General features: G+C 38.6%; 1 protein-coding gene across 2 annotated transcripts in view; it reads right to left on the bottom strand.

Annotated features, from left to right (window-relative positions):
• The window catches only part of CFDP1 (craniofacial development protein 1), a 101,888-nt gene that overhangs the window by 62,998 nt on the left and 20,357 nt on the right, over nt 1–18,533 (bottom strand). The window lies entirely within an intron of this gene.

Raw genomic sequence — 18,533 nt, 5'->3', positions numbered from 1 at the left:
CTCTGTAAGACTGGGAGCAAAGCAAGGATGTCTGCTCTCATTGCTCTTATTCAACATAGTGCTCTAAGTTTGAGCCAGAGCAATAAGGCAAGGCAAGGAGAAAAGCATACAGATAAAAAAGGGATAAAAACTGCCCCTATTTGCAGTAATGATAAACTATGTAGGAAACCCCAAGGTGTCTATTAAAGAAAATCCTAGAAGATGTGAGTTCAGCTAGGCTACAGGATATAAGATAAATGCACAAAAATCAATTATATTTCTATATACGAGCAATGAACATGAGGCAATCAAAATTAAAAATACTAGGTTCTGATCAAGATGGCAGAGCGGTAGGACCAAGAGCTTGCCTCTCCTCACGACTACAGTGAAACCACAACTGAATGCTGAACAGCCATCAAAAGAAGACTGGAACCTAGCAAAAAAGATCTTCTGCAACTGGAAACATAAAGAGGGAACCACAGCAAGATGGTAGGAGGGGCATGTTCACGATATAATTGGGCCCCATATCCCCTGGGTTGGCGACCCACAAGCTGAAGATTTAAGTCACAGAGGCCCTCCCACAGGAGTGAGAGCTCTAAGCCCCACGTCAGGCTCCCCAGCTTGGGTCCTGGCATTGGGAAGGGAAGGAGACCCCAGGATATCTGGTTTTGAAGGCCAGGGAGGGCTTGGCTCTGGGAGCCTCAGGGTACTGGGGGAAACAGAGACTCTGTTCGCTTGAGAAGCGTACATGGAAACTCAGGTGCACGAGGTCCAAGGACAGAGGTAGTGATTTCATAGGAACCTGGGCCAGACCTGCCTGCTGGATTTGGAGTGTCTCCTGAGGATGTGGGGGAGGGCTGCAGCTCACTTAGGGGACATAAAAGCTCATAGCAGACATTCCAGGAGTGTTCATCTACAGGAGCTTTCCTGGAGGCTGACATCTTGATTGGATCATTAGCAGTAAGACCTAGCCCCACTCAACAGCCTGTAGGGAAGCCTCAGGCCAAACATACAGGGTAGGAACACAGCCATACCCATCATCAGACTTCCTAAACCACAGAGGCCTCTAGACATAGCCCTACCCACCAGAGGTCCAGGACCAAGCTTCACCCAGCAGTGGGCAGGCACTGGCTTCTCCTGCCAGGAAACCTGCATAAGCCTCTAGTCCAGCCCCATCCACCAGGGGCAGATACTAGAAATAAGAAAACAATAATCCCAAAGCTTGTGGAAGGAATCCACAAACACACAGAAAGATAGATGATATGAGGCGGCAAAGGAATATCTCCCAGGCCAAGGTACAAGATAAATTTCCAGAAGAAGAAATAAGTGATGAACAGATAGGCAATCTGAGAAAGAGTTTAAAGTAGTGATGGCCAAGATGTTCAGAGAACTCAAGAGGAATATAGATGCACAGCGTAAAGTTTTTAGTAAAGAGTTGGAAAATATAAAGAATACTCAGACAGAGGTGAAGAATAAAATCACTGAAATGAACAATACACTAGAAGGAACCAAGAATAGACTAAATGAGGCAGAAGAACAGATCAGTGAGCTAGAAGACAGATTAGTGGAAATCACTAATTCAGAATGTAAAAAAGAAAAAAATAAAAAGGAATGAGGATAGTTTAAGAGAACTCTGGGACAACATGAAGCGCTCTAATATTCACATTACAGGGGTCCCAGAAAGAGGAGAGAGAATGGACCTGAGAAAATTTGGGGAGAGATAATAACCGAAAACTTTCCCAACTCAGGAAAGAAAACAGTCACCCAAGTCCTGGAAGTGCAGAGAGTACCACACAGAATCAACCCAAAGAGGAACACACCAAGGCACATAGTTATCAAACTGACAACAATTAAGGATAAGGAGAAAATATTAAAATTAGCAAGAGAAAAGCAACGAATAACATACAAGGGAACTCCCATAAAGGTTATCAACTGATTTTTCAGCAGAAACTCTACAAGCCAGAAGGGAGTGGCACAATATACTTAAAATGATGCAAGGGGGAAATTTACAACCAAGAATACTCTATCCAGCAAGGTTCTAGTTCAGACTTGATGGAGAATCAAAAGCTTTACAGATAAACAAAAGGTAAAAGATTTCAGCACCACCAAACCAGCTTTACAACAAATGTTAAAGGACCTTCTCTAGTCATCAAATCGTAAGAAAAGAGAACAATGAGAAGAAAGAGGGAAAAAAAAGAGAGACCTACAAAAGATTGCTTTGGCTGTTTGGGGTCTTTTTGTGGTTCCTTATAAATTTTAGAATTGTTTGTTCTAGTTTTGTGAGGAATGTTGCAAGTACTTTGATGGGGGTTGCGTTGGATCTGTGGATTGCTTTGGGTAGTGTGGCCATTTTGATAATGCTGATTCTTCCAATCCAAGAGCACAAGAAATCTTTCCATTTCTTTGTGTCATTTCAGTTTCCAGAGTATAGGTAACCTCCTTGGTTAAGTTTATTTCTAGGTATTTTGTTGGTTTTGATGTAATGGAAATGTCTCTGCTGGTTATAAAATTCTGGTTTTTGAAGTGAAAAGAAAAAAAAGTGAAGGGCCACAAAAGGCAAAATAGCCTTCTTTTTTATGGGTGAGCTGTATTCCATTACACACACATATATTTATACTGCATCTCCATCATCTATTCAACTATTGATATGCACTTAGGATGCTTCCATATCTTGGCAATTATAAATAATGTTGCTGTTTATAGCAAGGTGTATGTATCTTTTTGAGTTAATTCTTATTTTGTGCTTGGCTTTATTCCTTTGGTAACTATGTCAGTTTAAAAAGCTAAAGCTGTATACATTCTTAGAAACAATGAACAGTACATATACGTAAATTAAAAAATATATGTGCAGTAAAAAAAAAAATCTATCAAGCCATGAAAGACATGGAAGAAACTTAAAAGACATATTATTAAATGAAAGAAGCCAGTCTGAAAAGGCTATAAACTGTATGATTCCAACCAAATGACATTCTGGAAAAGGCACAGCTACAGAAACTATAAAAAGACTGTGGTTTCCAGGGGTTTGGGGAGTGGGTGAAAGGGAGGAATGAATAGATGGAGCACAAGGGATTTTTAGGGCAATGAAATTATTCTGTATGATACTATAGGAATGGCTACATGTCATTATGCATTTGTCAAAACCCATAGAATGTACAACATCAAGAGTGAACCCTAATGTAAACTTTGGTTGATAATAATGCGTTCATGTTGGTTCACTGATTGTACCAAACAAGGCTGAGAGGGAATCAACCAGTTGTTGCTGGCTCTGAAAACAGAAGGGGGCCATGACCCAAGGATGTAGATAGTCTCTAGAGGCTGGGAATGCTCCATAGCTGAAAGCAACAAAATGAGGACCATAGTCCTACAATCATCAGGAACTCAGACCTGCTTTGATTTTAGCACAGTGAGCCCGTGTTGGACTTCTGGTGTCAAAACTGTTGACAATAAATTTATGCTATGTAAGCAGCTATACTTGTGGTAATTTGTCATAGCAGCAACAGAAAACGAGCTCAACCAAAATGTTCACACAAAAATAGCACACTTAATGTTCACACAAAAACCTGTACACGAATATTTCTAACACTTTATTTGCAACAGCCGGAAACTGGAAACAACACAGATGCCCTTCAATGAATGAACAGTAAAATGAAATGTGACACATCCACACCACAGAATACTAGTCAGCAATACAAAGGAATGAACTACTGATACACACCATGACCTGAATTAATCGGCAGAGTGAAAAAAGCCATTCTTAAAGGTTATGTACTGTATGCTTTTATTTACATAACATTCTTCAAATGACAAAATTATAGAAATAGGGAACAGATTAGTGGCTGCTAGACCCTTGGGAGTTGGAAAAAAGTGAATGTAGTTATAAAAGCAACATGGTCCTAGTGGACTGGAAATATTCTCTGTCTTGACTTCATCAATATCATCATTCTGTTTGTGATATTGTTAAGATATTACCACAGGGTTGGAAGCTGGGTCAAGGATTCAAGAAAACTATGTTATTTTATACTACATGGGCATCTACAATCTCTCAAAATAAGAAGTTTAATCAAAGAATAAAAAAGTATTGAGTTACTCATCAAAATCCAGGAGGATTCAAGAAACAGGTTCAAAGGTCAGAAACTGGGGGAGGGTATAGCTCAAGTGATAGAGCTCATACTTAGCATGCACAAGGTCCTGGGGTTCAATCCCCAGTATCTCCTCTAAAAAAATAAATCTAATTACCCCACCCCACCAAAATCAAATAATTAAATAATACCAAAAAATTGATTAAAAAAAAAAAAGGCCAGAAACAAATGTCCCCAAATCACACTGCAGACCCAGACTGATGAAGATGTTGCTGTCATGAATACCATCCACATGCTGCAACTGGCACCCCCAAGTGGGCCCAGGGAGATTTCTGGAGTTCCCTATCTCTGTCTCACTAGTCCTAGACTCAAAATCCTGGGCACGAGTCTGATTCATGAAACCAAGCTTCCTGACTGAAAACTAGCTACAAAGGAGGCTGGGAAATCAAGGGTTTTGAATATTCAGCTCCTCTTATGAAGGGTGGCATTTATGATGTTTCTTGAAGATCTCTGAGGAGGTCAGACAACAGACAGACAAAAAGAAGGTCCACAATAATAGGGGGGTGAAGATTTTCAAAACAGACGTTAAGATGGAGCTGAAAGGGAGGGTTACAAAAAGACTGATACGGATATGAAATATTCACATAAGAAATTTCACATAAGAAAATTCATGGATATCTTAGAGATCTTATCAAAAAATATTCCCAGATATTTTGTTTCTGAACAGAATGGGGAAAACTAACAAAGGAAACAATGTAAACAGCTCAAAAGAGAGAAGAAAAACAGATATTTAAGATACATGGTATTTTAATCGTAAAAATCAATAGGTACTGAATAGAAGAAGTAGCAGTTCACATCTGATATGAAAGAAAAGGGTACTGGGTATTCCTTCCTACCCTCAGATTGGTCAGAGATGTTTCTTTGGAGTCACTTTAAATCTGTACTAGTTGCAGGGAAACAATGACAAAAAAAAGCAATATAGGGTATCTGCTCTTAAAGAACTAACAGTGAACTTCCAGTTCAGGCAAGATGAATGTTTAATATAACCTAAACATTTTCCAGATAAAGACCCAGAAATGCTAGATAAAACATACCAAAAATTACTTTAAATGTATGGCTAAACCCACAAGAAAGAAAGGGAAAACCCCGGGGCCAGGATCAAAGAAGGAACTGAAAACCACAGTGATAGCACGTGAGCTGAAATAGTGGCTACAGCAGGGTTAGTGGGGCGGGGAAGAAGTTTCAATAACTTTCCGCGTGGGTTTTGTTACCCACAAGGTAATAGGACTGGTCTTGGACTTATAAAGGGGGAAAACTAGAACTAAAACCTCAAATAAAGTAGAAACTACATGTCCTCAGGAAAAGGACAAACTGGGAAAAATTCACCTAACAGCCCAAGGAGCAGACAAGAAGGCTTCTCTCTGCTTGGGCTGTAGGAGGAGGGAAGGAAAAAGTGTCTCCTGAGAACTGGAACTCTGGGCCTGCAATCACATGGATTTGGGGTTCACAAGTAATCCAATTATAAAAACTGAATGTTCCAGGGACTTCGAAGAAAAAAAATTAACATAAAAATTAGCCCAAGCCAGGGCATCTAGAAGAAGCAAATTCATCTCCAGTTTTGAGAAATACAACTTCACTAGGCCATTTGCGATCACCACACAGACAAAATCTTATTAAAGATCAGTAAAAAAAATACTAAACACAAAAGGAAAAATACCCACTGTAAGAGAAACAACAACTATAATAAAGACAGCTTTAGAATTCCAAGAACTTCTGCAAAAAGAACCACCAGACAAGAGACTATAAAGGAAGTATACTTAAAATGATTATGAATATAAAAGAACACCTCAAAACCAGATGAATGAGATCCTATGGAAACAGAACAAGGAGATTTGAAAACAAATCAAGTAAAACTCCTAAAAATAAAAAACTCAGTCACTGCAATGAAACTCAATGTGTAAGTTTAAATAGATGAGACACAGCTGAAGAAAAAGTACAGAACTTGAACATAGGAAATAGCCAGGAGGCAATTCAGAGAAATAATGAGATGGAAAATACCAAAGAGAACTGAACAGAACTGAAGTGATATGAAGGACACATGAGAAGATCTGACATGAAACTGGAGGAGGTTAACAGAATGTAAATAGGCAATATTCAAAGAGAGAATGCCTGAGGAATCTTCAGAACTTTCAAATGTCATGATTCCTCAGATTTAAGAAACAAAACTAAATCCATACCATCCACATTGTATTTAAATTGCAGAAATCCAAAGTCAACCAGAAATTAACACAACATTGTAAACTGACTATATTTCAATTAAAAAAAAAACTAATTCTTTTCTTAAAAAAATTTTTTAAAGATCTTAAAAAAGTCTTTATTCTTTGTAGGGCATGAATAAGAAAGAATAAAATAACTATACTTCATGGTCAAATAGTTAAAGGGCCATTAGTGGAACACTTGGAGTACAAAGAGAGAGGGTATGTGTCAGGGAAGAGTGTGGGAAGGCAGAGCTGGGCTTGGAAAATGGGCAGGATTCTCACAGATGGGGAGAGATGAGGGCAACTGGGGGTGGTAGTGGGGATAGTTTGAATAAAGCTGAGGGAGGAAAATATGGGTCAAAGGGAAGGACTTCTTTCTGGCTGTCAAATAGAGTAACAAAAAAGTGTGGTTGGGTGGGACTAAAGTATGGTATTCACCAATATTAGGCTAAAGAATTTGAACTTAATAGTAGGCAACAAGGATCAAATTTTTGAGCAAGTGATACAATCTGAACTGAATCTCTGCCAAAAATCTCTTATCCCAGCAGTGGCATACAGGGTGGAAATAGGAAGAGGGACTGCAGTCTTTAAGTGAATTTAGGAAACAATTATAATAGTCCAAGCTTTTCAAAAGACTTCAGAAAATATTCCAATTACATAGCAGATGCTTCAGAAAGAAAGACCCAGAAAAAAGGCAATGGGAATGAAGATGAAATATAAAGAGAAGAGGGGGATGAGGAGGGAAAGACTATAAACGAATATTTACAAGACATTTTGAAGGCAGAATTAAAATGACTTAATGGATCGGGCAGTTGGGAAGGGGGAGGGAAAAGAAAAGGAAGAACTAAGATGGTACTGAGGTAGAGACTGAGTGATTCAGGGAATAGTGGTGGTATATTTTTTTCTCCAGAGACAGACAGGCAGTTTGACCCAGCAGATAAGAACACTGGATCAGAAAGAAGCCTTAGTCCAAGCTCTCTCTCTGACAAGCTACTTAACTTCACAGGCTGTTTTTTCAGCACTGTAAAATGGAAGAATTTAGACAAAATGAATTGTCAGACCAGCATGGTGCCAAGGGGAGTCAGAATAAACTTCCAGCAAGCAGTGAGAACACAGGTCTGGAGCTCATGAGAAAGGCAGTACTGGAAGGACAGAGAACCACCGACACAGAAGAGACGGTTAAAGCCTCTGGAGTAGATGAATGATATTATTAAATGCATAAAGAGAAGGGGCCTGTGAATCTTGAGAAAACCCTAAACAAACACAGAAAAGGTGGCAGTAAAAGCTTAGAGGCAGCAGTATTATCAGGAGAGGTGCCCTGAGATATGTATCACAATTAGGCAACATGCCACTTTGGGAGAAAAGAGTTGTGTTCCATTTTCCATTGCCAACCAATTTCCTCAGTGATTGATAAAACGTAAACAAAGTAAAAGGGTTTATTACGAACTTTCCCTACTATATCTGGGAAGCACTGATCCTTTGCTTTCATTATGGTGCTAACCAGAGTCCCATTTCAAAGGAGTTTATAAAAAGTATAATTCCAATTTCATAAAGACAGATACTTCATAATCTAAACCTTCACACAGCTAAAATTCTGCCTGACTCATTCTTGTATGATACTGTAAAACACATGGCTGATCCAAGTTTTATGAAAGCTGGCTTCACCACATCAAGACTGAGAAACTGAGGTCCAGACTGGTAAAGTAAGCTACATTGGAATGACTTTCTGAAATCGTATCAAACACTTGGATTTAGTTAACCCACAGCACACAGAGAAACACGGCTAGGAAGCAAACATGATGCTTGTGGTTACTGCTCTAAAGGAAAGTTTCTCAAATGTTTTCTTTGAAGCTAGTTACACTAGACAAGATCCCAAGATCAAGAGTGTTTTATACATGGGATCCTTTGGATCTTTCTAATTCTCACTTCTGGTCCAAATAAGTCATGTCACACTCTGACTGTAGGAAAAACTCTTCTCTTTTGGGTCCTACCTCCTATATTATAGCTCACCATCTTGCATGCAGCTGGGGCTAAAGGATCCCAGTTTAAAACGGAAGTCTGTGCAAAGTGTGGGTTTTTCCTGCTCATTCTCAAAAAAGCTATCAAAATTGTAAACATTTCAAATTCAAGGAAAGGCTAACAATCAAAAGGCTGTGACATTTTGTTATAGTCATAAGCATCCAGAATTACTGTTTTTAAAGTTTAATGTTTGTTCAGAATCTTCCACTTTCTCAATGATATAGAAATATTAGCTAGGTTAGAGATTGTAAATTATTTCAGCTCAAATTTATCCTAGGTTCCCTTGAGTAACAGGGTTTTGGCAAGAATCCAGGGCTAGTAACTTAATATAGTAAGTGGTGGACTTCACATCAGCCTGACTTTCAATCCCTGACCAAAATAATTAGAACACAACTGCTCAGCCCCTCCCATAAGAAAAATCTGCCAATTCAAATTAAAATATTTATCAAATATGCATTTTTCTATAGAACTGTAACTTTTCATCAAACAGTAGCAAGATGTCTGTATCAGAATATGATCAGAACATGAGAATCACTGACTGCTTATGCTTAGGACAAATGACATTCTTCAGTGATGTTAAAATATTAGGGAATAGTAACTTCCAACATTAAGGACATAAAGAGAAGTAGCACATAGCATTTTAAAGGATCTATAACATACAGTCTCTAAATTGGCTCACAATTTCTCTCAGTGTTTACAAAACTCTGATTTTTACCTGAACTCTCAACTGACTGAGAATTAACTTTGATGATTTGATACAATATGGAGACTATCTATAGGTAATACCCAAACTTCAATTTATTCTTTCGCTAACATTTGACAAACACACGAAACTTTAGCACTAGTTTAATTCTTGAAAAAAAGGTCTATTTTTTGTAAAGGTTTTCAAAGGAGGAGAAATTTTAAGCCACAATGCAAACCAGCAAATTACAAAGATTCACAGTTAACAAGACTGTGGAGAAACTCCTGAATACTACAGTGATGGTGTGCAGAAATGGGCCCTCTCATATAACACTGGAGAGAGTACAAATTGGTATCACCTATTTGGCAGCATCTATTAGGATGTAAGGTGTACACAATCAATGACCCAGCAATCCTAATTCTAAGAATCTGTCCTCCAAAAATAACAGCATGAGAACATAAAAAGAAATGTGCAAGGATAATTACAGAATTATTAATAACTGTAAAATTTGGAAAATTAAATGTTCACCAATAAGGGAGTGGTTACTCAAATTACAGAATATTCACACATGGAATATATAGGTAAACAAGAGGTAGATGTTTATATTGGATCTGGAAAGATACCCGAAATAGACTGTTAAGTAAAACTGCAAGTTACAGATTAACAGAGAAAGAGTGAGTCCATTTCTGTTTTAATGTATATATGACTACAGTATATTAGCACAGCATAGGGAAGATCAGCACATTAACTGATAACCAACTAAACCTATTAGCCTCTGGGGCTAGAAATGAAGGAACAGGCAGTAGCAAGGAAATTTCACTTCCTTCTTCTGAAAAAATTTAAGTAGTGGGACTACAGGTCATTTTTACGTTCTTATTTGAAATTTTAAAAACAACAATAAAAGCTTTTGCATCTCAAGGAAAAAAATGAGAGAAGAAAAATCAACTTTCACTTTCTAAGCACAATGGTGAAGCTGAAAACAAAACAAATGCTAATAAAATTAAAATGTAGAAATACATAGAAATCTCACAGCAAAAGACTAATCTAATTGGGCAGAGAAAAATATACAGCATTCACATACCAAATCTTAGGAATGCTTCATGTTCCTGGGATTCTGCCAAAGACAAGTTATCTTTTCAGGGGGATTCTGCCCTCTAGTGTACATTAAAAGTACACGAAGCAATTAAATCAATAAATATAAATCAGTGTTATAACCAAAATATTTCTACTTCATTTCTAGAGCATCACAATTCTCTCCTTAAGTGAATACCTCCATATCCTTGTTTCCAATTCAATTTCCTATTATCATACTGAGTAAACTTTATGAACGTCGTAACTTCAACTGTTTTTCTATTCTTCCCTACACTCCCAAGAAGCACCCTAAGCACTTTCCTGACTCATTTCACACCAAGAGAAATTTGGCACAACCAAAGGTATAGGAATACAGCAAAATAAAAATTGAAAAGTTTATAATACATACAGGCAACTGGCTCTTAAACTCATAGAATTTTGAAACTTGTTGATACTTTAAGGGTAAGGGCAAAAGAAGAAAGAAGGCTGCTCTGTGTTTTCTAAGAACACTAGAATTTGTTCAACTCTGGGCAACCTTGAAAACCAAAAGGGACATTTCCTAGATTCACAGTATTTACTGTAGATATTCAATCCCATCCTGGTGACCACAAATGAAAAATGTTCTTGCTTTGAAAGCTTTTCAGTGTTTGGGATCTCATTTAGATGCTCACATTGCTTGATCCAAATGCCAAATATTCTCCAAAAGAAAGGTGGGGAGAATCACTATTCTCTCCACTCGTAATTCTTCCAGTTACTAGCTTGGCCTGGAACAATCTCTTTGAATCAAGAATGTGAATGCAATGAGATAACCTTCAATAAATTCAAAATATTCCAACTATTCATGGGAAAATCTTTAAAGAATTATTTTATTCCAATTTCAAACCCACTGACTCTACCTGCAACACCTGCACAGATATATTTAAAAAACAAGTTAAGAGTAAGTTAAAACCAAATAAAGCACAGTAAAAGGATCCGCTGAAAGAATATAAAGGTGAAAGTCTGGTAAAGAGCTTTCTCACTCCAACACAAAGCATCATTTTGGAGCTGATAAGTAGTAAGGTCAGAGCAGTACTAGACTCAGTCATTTCCACTGTCATCACCAGCTCCTTGGAACATCGTCTTAAAAGCTATTTCTAGCTAGTTCTATCCTGAAACAAACAGCTAGAAGACATGACCTTAAAACAAGCGAGGCAAGGATATTTCCTACCTGGTTCCCCTGGCCAACACTCTACAGCATAGAATTCAGACTTCAGTAGCAGTCTACTACCAGACAGAAACGGCAACAGCCAATAGTGCCCAGTTGATCACATCTTGTCCACAGCTTCACTGTTGACTGTTGACAGATTATCAATGTACAAACACAACTGTAACTTTCTTTTTTTTTTTTTTAATGTACTAGCTCCTCCAATCTCATGAGATAAGGATGAGACTAAAATATAGTACCAGAAACCCAGACTAGCCATGGTTAACGGGGAAAAGGCTACAAATGGGGTTAATGGGAGGAAATAGTCATCTCACTTCCTTCAAAAATAAGAAACACATAATAGCTTTCAAAGAGTCCTTCCTCAGTTATAAAGCTGAAGAGAGAGGTCAATTAGGAGGGTTAGAAAGAGTGGTTATAAGGCACCGTGGCTGAGAGCCCAGGCTTCGGTCCCAAACAGATATGGACTAGAATCCTAGATCCACCATCCATTAACTACGTAATCTCAACAAGTTAAGGGCACCTCCCTGAGCCTCAGTTTCCTTAACTGTGAAATGTGCACAAAGTCAGTATCTCTCTCTTAAAGTGCTTATGTGGATTGAACAAAAAAACGCACGTAAAACATTTAGCACTGTGCCTTAAATTTCATAAATTATTAATAAATATTCTTTTAAAAAGGGTAAAGATAGAATTAACCTGCAGTCTGAGAAGACAGTATGTCTATACTTAATCTAGAGAACAAACTGGTTCCAAAAGGAAACTGACTTGGTCATTATAAAGAAACATGGCATCCCAGCATGTGAGAAACACATGACTACAGGAACCAAGCAGGGAGCATAAATGAGGGAGAACTGAGCAAGGGCAGGAACAAGCACAACCATCTACTCTGCTCCAGCTTACTGCTGCTGTATGGAAAGAAGGAGGGCAGTGGCACAACTTCTCATTTCTGAAGAAAAGCCAGTAATCCAGATTTTTATGTCAACTCTCCTGATTTTTAAATGCTGGCCAAATAAAAACATCTAAGGATGGATCTGATCCATGAACCACCAGTTTGGGAATGCCTACCCTGGAGTGGAGTCTCAAACCAGAAACTGGAGGAAAGGAAACTGAATGAAGGCCTCCAGCATATCTCAAAGGAGACATTGCTGGCATTTTGGAAAAAAAACTTCTTCTCTGGACAAACTGTCCTAAGCACTGCAGGATATTCAGTATCCCCGAACCCTACCCACTAAGTACCAGTGGTCTCCTCAAGTCATGTGACACCAAAAAAATCTTACTGCACGTTTCTGAACACATCCTACTGGCGGCACCACATCCGCTAAGAATAACAAAGTTAAATTCAAAAGTCAGTGGGAAGGTCAAGAACATCTGTTTACAAATAGTAATAAAATAAAGACAGGGCCAGCCCTGAGTTAACTAAACTAAAATCCCAAATTATCATCAAACAGGAAATCTCACTAAGTAGAAAGCATAAAGCCGGATGTGGGGATGAATCAAAAGTCTTAATTCCCTCTCCTTACTTCTAAAATTAATTATGACAGAAGGAAACTGCCTTATCTTTTTTTCTAGCCATTTTTTTTATAGTGTTACTGGACATTACAGTTTTCCCCCATCTCTTTTTCCCTATAGCAGGAGCATTGAGAACTATACTTGCTTTGAAAGAAACCACAGTGGAAGGAATCCCATGATAATATTCCTGGGTTCTTCTCTTATGGCTTATTGTCCTATTCAAGAGATTGTCCAAGTTACCATACAACCCAGCAATTCCACACCCAGGTGCATATCCAAGTGAAATGAAAACACATGTGCCCACAAAAACTTGTACATGTATATATATAGAAGAATTATTTGTTAGATACACATCACTATATATAAAATAGACAAACAGCAAGGACCTACTGTTGTGGTATATTCATACGATGGAATATTATTTGGCCACAAAAAGGAATGAAGTATATACAGATGTAGGACTGAACCTTGAAAACATTATGCTAAGTCAAAGAAGCCAGATACAAAAGGACAAATATTGTATGATTCCATTTATATGAAATTCCAAATAAGCAAATCTAGACACAGAAGACAGAGTACTGGTTTCCTGGGGGGTCGGAGAGAGAAGTGGGGATACAAATGGAGAGTGACTATATTTTGGATGGGAGTGACGCACAACTCTGAACATGCTAAAAAACAATGAACTATATAATTTAACTGATGAGTAAATAAAAACAGCTTAATAAAGCTATTTTCAAAGAGAAAAAAAGCACATCCAATTTTAAATTATTAAATTGAATATCATTTGTTCTCTTAAAGGCAATACAAAAGATATCACAGGTCACGTCTACTAGAATACCCACTTTCTTCTAATTATCTTAATTATTGTAATAATTACCAATCAGCCATTACTCATGATATTTATTCTTTTGAAATAAGCTGATCCTCCTCTTCCTGGAAAAGCCCTTTTCAGGCATTTAGTAACCTCAACATGTACACCTACTCACAAGCACACGGGCACATATCACCTGATCAGACATTTCACAGGAGTATCCAACCAGGAGGTGAAGTCAGATTTTTGAGATAGCTTGGATTTTTATTTTTTTTTACTACTGATGTAAAATGTATTTTCTGTGAATAATTTGGGGGTCCCTTCTTCCTTGTCAGTCAAAACACCTGAAGTATAATTAGATCTAGCTTTGAAATGCTCGTCTGAAGGGGAAAGCAACTCCCTTAAAGGTAAAATGGCTTAAAAAATAAATCAACATAGGTAAGAGGTCTGACTGATCATCATAACAAGAGATTCTAATAAAAAATTAGAGACATTTCCACCCAATATTGTGGCTATGTCTGATTTTTGTTACTTTACATGAAATGCTCAGTGCTCTCTATCAAAAGACTATATATTGAAACTTAAAAGCCAACAAAGTCACGTTAAGTCATGTCAGAGGAACTTGGGAGAGATCAGATCAACTACCCAGACAGAGATTCTGCTGTACAAATTAAAGGTTTCTGGGGATTGACTGCTCAAACATGCTGAATACTGACAAACCACACAAAGCTGGGCACCACTATCTTCTCAGGTCTTTAGCCCAGGTCTTCTGTCTTCAGTGTGACACTGAAGAAATTCTATCTTTGGGGCAAACACTGCTAAACTGACACCACCCAGGATGTTCAAACTCAATAATAAAGTATTTTTTTGCCCAACATACCAAGAAGACAAGACAAAAATTACATGAGAAAATAATGTTTTTCACCCTTATGTTTTATTGCTTTAGGTCATTCCCAATCTATAAGGAGGCAACTAAATAGTAAGCCCTAATTAAACAAGTTAATGCCTCTGTCTAGGATTACAAACTTTAAAGGGACTAATGGCAGCCCAGTGCTGGAATGAAGTAATGAAGTAATAAATGCTGGGTTGAAAGCAAGGAAATGTACCAGTCAGATACCCACACACACTGGCAGAAGCTGGATTCAAGTGGTCAACAGTACTGGCAGCGAGGATTGGAGGGGAGTGGAGGTGAGGAAGCGGATGAGAGCTTAAGAGTAACAGAATGACGGGAATTCAGACACACTAGGCTGAGCACAGTGCTCTCCTTTGCCAGTCGTGGACAGTGCTTCTTGTCATCTCCCATTCCCGCCTCTTATGAAAACTGGGTGTTTGGTTTACTCCATTCCCAAAGCTTAAACTTCAGCTTTTTTATAGCCAAAGCAGTGTGCTATTTTAAACATGTGGAGGAAATGCATTTACAGTTACAAACATTTGCTCCTACGATTCTTATTTGCTAGCAAAGGATGTGGGACAGGATGTTTTACTCTCCTGCTCTGGTTTTCCTGTATTGCTTAAATGTGTTTAGAGAAAAGAAAAATAAACAAATAAAGTGTTTCTCCTGGACAATTTCTATAAACTGAAGCAACTCCAAAAATGAAAGAAGTTTATGGAAAAAAACATTTTACTGCATTAAAGTAATTTTCTTTTAATAAATTAATTATTCCTGTAGATTCTTCTTCTGAAAAGACTTTCCACACTATGCGTGTGCAGCCAGCAGCAGATACTAATGTGTGTACTGATACAATATGTGCACTTAGACACGCCAGATCAGCTGAATTCCTCTTAACCTTGGCTATTCCCAAGCACAACTGCAACTGTGGAAGCTTTTTGAGATGAATCTCAGAAAAATGATCATGCCCACCCTGGAGGACCATAATTAAATGTGTCCCCATTTTCATGTACAAACTGTGAGGACTCTTACTCAGATAGACATATCCTTGTAATCTGTTATGTTCCATTACAGCTTTCAAAGAAAACAATTTCGATCAAATTTCACTTTATCTCTTTACAAAGGAGTCAGCAGTTCATTAATGTCCTGAAAGAGATTTCACTGGTTGACCCCTCCAGAGTCCTTCTCCACACTGCTCTCTGCCCCAGATATTGTCATGGACGAAAGACTCTCTTCTTGATCAAACCTTGGTCAGGCTCCTTTGAGACCTCTTCTCAACTAGGCCTCAATATTGGCCCCTGTCCTTGCTGGGCTTGCACAGCCCAGCTTTAGCAAGAATCCTGCTAAATCAGTTTAAACAGAATCACCCAGCCTTGACATGTGATCACTCTCAATATCTGACCAAGCTCCATATTTCCCAACTCTGATGTACAGGTCCTCAGCCTGCCTTCAGCAAGAATCCTGTTAGGTCAGCTTAGCAAGAATCTGCCTACCTTTGATGTCTCCTCTTAGCGTTGGTCCATCTGCTGATCATCCCCCCACTCCCAATTCTGCTCCTTAACTACAAATCCCCAGCTGCCTTTGCTGTATTCAGAGTTGAGCCTGATTTCTCTCCCCACTGTGACAGTCTTACACCAACTGCAATAATCCTGAGTAAGTCTTCCTTACTATTTTAACAAACATCAGAATAATTTTTTCTTTCACAAGCTTCAGTGGCCAATGTAGTGCCCTGGCAAGAGATGGGATGGAGGGAGGAATGAAATATTTGGGTATTTATTCCCCTTGCTTCCCCCTAGATGGCCCAGCTTCTGTTAATGAAGGTCTCAGCTCTTGTTAGGAGGCCCTCCCCATCTTCACTGCCATTAACTGCTCCTTGCCTTGCCCCTTCAGGTCTAGGGATGATAATGGAACCTCATTATAACTAGCCCCAGGACACCCTACTATTTCCATCTATGTGGTTTTGCATAGTTATGAAACTCTCCTCAAGGTATCCGAATTTGAGGATGCCATCTGTTTCCTGCTGGGTCTCCCTAATACAGATATCATCTCAGCAGATTCCTTATCCTCAAAAGGCTATTAGCTCGTTCTAAGAATGGAAGGCATGAATACAGAATACAGTGAGATTTCCATGAGTGACTTAGTGACATAAACAAGGTGACCTGGTTAAGGTGCTGCTTCTCCCTCCTCCGGTTATCTTCATAACTATGGTAACAGAGTATTCTCTGAAACACATGGTTTCCAAATAGAATCTCTAAGCATCAATAGGGATTATTTGAAGAAATATCCAAGGAGGCTAGAGGTAAAAAATTATGCTAGTTGAAACGAACTATGCTAGAAACCTAAAGTAGAAACTTTGCCTTTATGTCTTTCTAGTACTTACTTCAGAGGTAACTTTTACACTAACACTTCCAATAAATGTAAGAGACACTGTTTAATAATACCAGATACAAGTCTGGTAATCTAAGCACAAGCCTGTGGAAGGCTAATTCTACATGCAATCTAGAGCAGTATTTGTCAAATTAAGGTTATAACAGATCGTGAAATCAATTCAATGGGTCAACATTTTTTTAAATGACATACTACACACAATAATGTAAATAAAAGAGAAAGTCATAGTTCACCATACCTAGTAAAGGTAAGTATTATTTCTGCGAATTTTTATCTCACTTCTTTATACATCTGTATTTATGGGTATACTAAAGCATAATGTAAAATGTATTTCTTATTATGAGTGGCAATCAATAGAGTTTGAAAGTTACTGTTCTGAAGAGAATCCCTTCCAAACAATACAATGATTATAAGGCTAAAAACATGTTCATTTTTTTTTCATCTCAACCCTCACAAAAAATAGTTTTGTCACCCTGTATAAGCACATCAATAACTAAAATAAAAATATTATTAAACAATATTTATTCTTACCATCTGATATACTATGGTATTTTAAAAATTCTATCTCATTTCTTTCAAATGATAACTGTAAACTACAGCTTGAAAAGCAGTGGCCTTCAGTATTAACAGGGTTAGTCTGAAGAATTCTGTTCACATTACTCTGTTTCTTTCACAGCTGCCTTCCTCAGTGTTTTAACATCATTTCCACTGAGGTAGCAAGCACTCAAATTCTTTTCTTCCTTAGGTTCCTGTGTAACTCCTACATGACTTCTGCCACCTAGCTGCTCCAGTGCAAGAGAAACACTTGGAGTAAGAAGCAGACAAAAAATATGGAGCAGATGTGGACTTGGGCCCATCCACACATCCTTGCACTCACCCCCATCACACCCTGAGAGCAGCGTCTTACTACAAGGGCCTGCAGCTCGTGGTCTGAAGACTGAGGGCCCTGAAAGTAGCTGAAACAGCACACATGGGAACTGGAGGATAAATATTCCAGCCTCCTGAGCCTTGCCAAGTCCCTCAACAGGACTGAGTAGCAGTCACCACCACCAGCAGCTGCTGGGAAATGCAGCCTGCACTGGCTCCCATCCCACCCCTCTCACCTTCCTGCTGGGGCTGGAATCACCTCCCACATTATCGACTTGAACTCAAACCTCTGTCTTAGGGTCTGCTTCTGGGCAAATGCAACCTAGGTGAGCATACACAGGACTGTTTGGAGCCAGAGCTGCAAAGATGAGAAAGGCCTGTCCTAGAAAAGCTCACAGTCTGATAGGAAAACTACTGATTTTTTTTTCTCTTTAAATTACTTTAATCAAGAAGATAGAGAGGATGGACAAGGAACTGAGCCCTGAGTCCCTTTTAGAAAATTTTAAACAAAACAAAACTTCACTGTTCATAACAACGTAGGTATGTTTAGGGAAGGAAGGAAGAAGCAATGACCTTTGAAGGGTCAGGTGAGACCGAGAGGTGACTTGTTCTACCCCAAACACCTCAAGCACACAGAGCTCCCCTCCACAGGAGTCAGGGGGTGATCAGTGTTACCTGTAGCTGTGGCCCATGTTCACATCCCTGTAGCCTAGTGCCCTGGTGCCTTGTACCTACTGGTGCTTTACATGTAGGTTAAGAAGAAAGGAATTTTTATTTCCT

Source organism: Camelus dromedarius, chromosome 9, assembly GCF_036321535.1.
Source record: "Camelus dromedarius isolate mCamDro1 chromosome 9, mCamDro1.pat, whole genome shotgun sequence".
NCBI classification, from domain to species: Eukaryota; Metazoa; Chordata; class Mammalia; order Artiodactyla; family Camelidae; genus Camelus; species Camelus dromedarius.
The sequence above is the reverse complement of the archived record's forward strand: the minus strand, read 5'-3'. Positions and strand labels throughout refer to the sequence as shown.